The following is a 4,447-nucleotide window of genomic DNA, read 5'->3' on the forward strand; positions in this document are numbered from 1 at the left end:
TCTATCTCCAGCCTAGTTCTCAACCATATTAGTAGGTCTTGCCTCTTATGCATAATTATCCATTCATCCATTCTTTCCCACATTTCTCTACCCGTGCACTCCTCTGCTATGGTTATCTGCTCAGCCCCTGAACCTGATACTCACTTGTCTTCCCTTCACAAATCCCTGCCACTATATCCCTAGAAACACGCAATTAACTTCCCTAGTTGATTGCAATGAGCCTTTCCAGTATTTACTACTTTGCCACAAGTTCTTTCCACATCTTAGCTCTAATTGAATCAGCTTTCCTCAAAGCCTGTGCAGTGGTGTCGACTCTCTCCCACTTGCCCTGACTCACAGGGCAAGAAAATGTTAGCACTGCCTCTTGCTTCCCACTACTACTGCTTATTATCACTCAACCACGTCCTCTTGGATGTGCATGCCTCTGCGTTACACCACCCTTTCTCCACTTGTGGATAATTTTTTAAAATATATTTTTATTAATTTCAGAGAGGGAGAGGAAGAGATAGAAACATCGATGATGAGAATCATCGATTGGCAGCCTCCTGCATGCCCCACACTGAATATCAAGCCCACAACTGGGGCATATGTCCTGACCTGGAATTGCACCTGACCTGGAATTAACTTCCTGGTTCATAGGTTGATGCTCAACCACTGAGCCACACTGGCTGGGCAACTTTTGGAGAATTTTTAAGCTCAGAATGCTTTTACATCTCCTGATGATCAAACTGGCTGTGGTCATTCAACTGCTTCTCATCCATGTTTCATTACCAGCCTGCACCTACATGGGCATTTCTTCTGTGTTCAACTACATTCATTCAACAGATATCTGCACCACAGGCATAAGAGTAAAATAAAGGAAGACAATACAAAGTAAATAAATAAATAAATAAATAAATAAATAAATAATAGGGTTCTTGTTCCCCTACAATGCACACAGCCTGTTTCTTCATATCTACTTCATAGAGTAATTGCAAATTAGCTGGAACAATGTATCAATGTATGTAAAGAACTAAGAACAGGGCTTGAAATATAGAAAGTATTAATTGTTATTAATATTCTCCAAAGTATAAAACAGATACAGCTTAAGCAAACATGAACCATTCTGGTATAAAATCTAATTTTTAAATTTTCATCATATTCAACACTGCCTTGTATTAGTTAATACTGTAACAACCCCTTTTAAATGAATATATATATATATATATATATATATATATATATATGTGTGTGTGTGTGTGTGTGTCGGATATATATATATATAAAATATATATATATATTGGCTCAAAATAAAAGTGATTTTCCTCCTTTACTGCGCTTCACAATGGCCACCAAAGCCTATTTTCAAAACTTCAAGACCATTTTGAATCTACTTTATTTACTTATTTTTGTTAATCCTAACCCAAGGATATTTTTTCCATTGCTCTTTTTTTTAGAGAGTGGAAAGGAGGGGAAGGGGGATAGAAACATCAATGTGAGACATATTAATTGGTTGCTTCCCACATGCACCTGGACCAGGCAGGCTTGCACCTGCAACCCAGCTATGTGCCTTTGACTAGGAATCAAACCAGTGACATTTTGGTGTGCAGGTGGAAGCTCTAACCACTGAGAGACACTGGCCAGGGCTTGAAGCTACTTTAAAAGTACTTTCTCACCTCTCTTTTGAACTACTTGTCAACCTCTGAACACTTTCTTCCCCTTTGGAATCTAACAGAGCATGGATTTGTTTTTCATTCTGCCTCTGACTGTTTATTTTCTGTCTCCATGGCAGGCTCCCCTTCTTCTGGCTTACTCTTTAATTGTCGTATTTCTCAGGTTCATCCCTACTTTTCACTGCTTCTCAAAATCTTTCAATATGCTGTGCTACCTTAATTTACACTTTTATCATCTCTGGCTTGGACTATTGCAACACTCTAAATCAGGGTCGCTAACTGGTGGTCCACGGACCACTGGTGGTCTGTGAGGTCCGAAAGCTTGGTGACCACTGCTCTAAATGGTATCCTGGCTCCTAGTTTCTCCCAATTCTAGTGTATCCCTCATGCTGCCACCAGGATAATTTTTTTTAAGGTCAAGTGTTTGTGAAGACCTCCACTATCCTGTTTCCTTCAAGAAAAAGCCCCAAACCTCAGCACACCACACAAAGGCCCTTCATTATTCAGATTATAACATGCCCTTTTGCAAATCTGCCTTTCCACATTTCCTCTTCCTCAAATGCCATTTCCCCCCTGTTCCCAACCACTTCCTGGCCCAGCTCCTTTCTCTATTAAGTATTTACTACACTGCATTTTAAATGTCTGTTTATTTCCCATGTCTATTCCCCTGGGAAAATCAAAACCTCTCAAGGATAGGGAAAGGCATTTCTCTTGTCTGTAGCTCTAGATTCTAGTACCAAGCAAATGCTCAACAAATATTTAATGACTGAGTTGCAAGCAATCAACAAACATTAAAATGATTTACAAAAAAGTCACAATTTTAAAATTGCTCCTTACATAAAACTGAGTGAATGGAAAAGATGCAAATGAAACACTCAATTCAAATCTCAAGGTAAACATGGATACTCTGAACAGACATATAAGGACAGCAGTGCACAATACTTAAAATCTAGATTACCGCAGAACTTCAAGGTTGTCGGACTATGGCACTGGATGTACATAACATATGAAACTTCATCACCTCCCTCCTTAAAATCCTTCAATGGCTTTTTAAAGATAAAGCCTCATCTTTAATCTGGTGCACAAGGGCCTCCATAATAAACTTGAATCCATCTTACAGCCTCAGCTCACACTACTCCCTCCCTTACTTCAGCCACACAGACCTTCTTTCCCACTTCAGTTTTTGCATAAGCAAATCTGCCAGTAATATTCTTTCATACACTTTGCTACTTCAAACTAGTTCACTCTTATTCTTTGGCTATCAGCCTGAGGATTCCTTCCTTAAGTTAGCCCCATCATTTGGTGACAGAGCATGAGTTCATATTATATTTGTCATATTATATTTGTTAGGCAATACCAATACAGGATTATGGGCCCTTTAAGATTATATATATCTCCTATCTAATAATAGACAAAGATTGAAATTAACCGTACCTCCGCTACGCTTCCCATTGGCTAATCAGGGTGATATGCAAATTAACCGCCAACCAAGATGGCGGCCGGCAGCCACGCAGCTGAAGCGAGCAGGAGGCTTGCTTGCTCCAGTGATGGAGGAAGCCAAGTTTCCTCCCTGCTGCGGCTGGGCTCTGAGCTCCACTCTAAGCAACAAAGTTGCAATTATAGAAGGTAAATAAATCCCATAATAAAAAAGAAAAGAAAAAAAGGAGAGGCTGGGAGCTTCAGTTGCCAGTGGGCTTGGCCAGCCTGAAAACTCTCAGCCCCTCATCCAGGCTGGCCAGGCACCCCAGTGGGGACCCCCACCCTGAAGGGGGTGCAGGCAGCCTGTAAACAGCCATCAGCCCCTCATCCAGGCTGGCCAGGCACCCCAGTGGGGACCCCCACCCTGAAGGGGGTGTGACCAGCTGCAAACAGCCATCAGCCCCTCACCCAGGCTGACCAGGCACCCAAGCGGAACCCCCACCCTGATCCGGGACACCCTTCAGGGCAAACCAGACGGCCCCCACCCGTGCACCAGGCCTCTATCCTATATAGTAAAAGGGTAATATGCAAACTGACCCTAAGAGCAGAAAGACTGGGAATGACTGGTCACTATGACACACACTGACCACCAGGGGGCAGACGCTCAATGCAGGAGCTGCCCTCTGGGGGTCAGTGCGCTCCCACATGGGGGAGCTCTGCTCAGCCACAAGCCAGGCTGATGGCTGCCAGTATAGCGGTGGTGGTGGGAGCCTCTCCCGCCTCCTCAGCAGCGCTAAGGATGTCCGACTGCAGCTTAGGCGTGCTCCCCGCTGGCAAGTGGACATCCCCCGAGGGCTGCCAGAGGAATGTCTGACTGCCAGCTTAGGCCCAATCCCCCCGGGAGCAGGCCTAAGCCAGCAGGTGGTCATCCCCGAGGGGTCCCAGACTGCGAGAGGGCACAGGCCGGGCTGAGGGCCCCCCCCCCCCCCCCCCCCCCCCGAGTGCACAAATTTTTGTGCAACGAGCCTCTAATATATATCCTCACCTGAGGGAATTTTCTTTGGATTTTAGAGAGGCGGGGGGTGGGGGTGGGGGTGGGAGAAATACTGATGTGAGAAACATGGATAGTTGCCTCCTGCATAGGCCCCCAGTGGGGCCAGGGATGGAACCCACAACCTAGGTATGTGCCCTGACTGGGAATTGAACCTGCCATGGAGGGAACTACACTCCTACTAACTAAGCCATGCCAGCCAAGCTCCTTGGGCATATTTTTATAAACTATTCTCTGTCTCGCTTTCTTCACCAGTAAAACTGAAGTAAGAGTAGTACCCATTTCAAAAGATTAAAGGTTTAAAGGAAGTAGTTCACGTAAAGCA

This window comes from Myotis lucifugus, unplaced genomic scaffold (genome assembly GCF_000147115.1).
Source record: "Myotis lucifugus unplaced genomic scaffold, Myoluc2.0 scaffold_227, whole genome shotgun sequence".
Taxonomy (NCBI): domain Eukaryota; kingdom Metazoa; phylum Chordata; class Mammalia; order Chiroptera; family Vespertilionidae; genus Myotis; species Myotis lucifugus.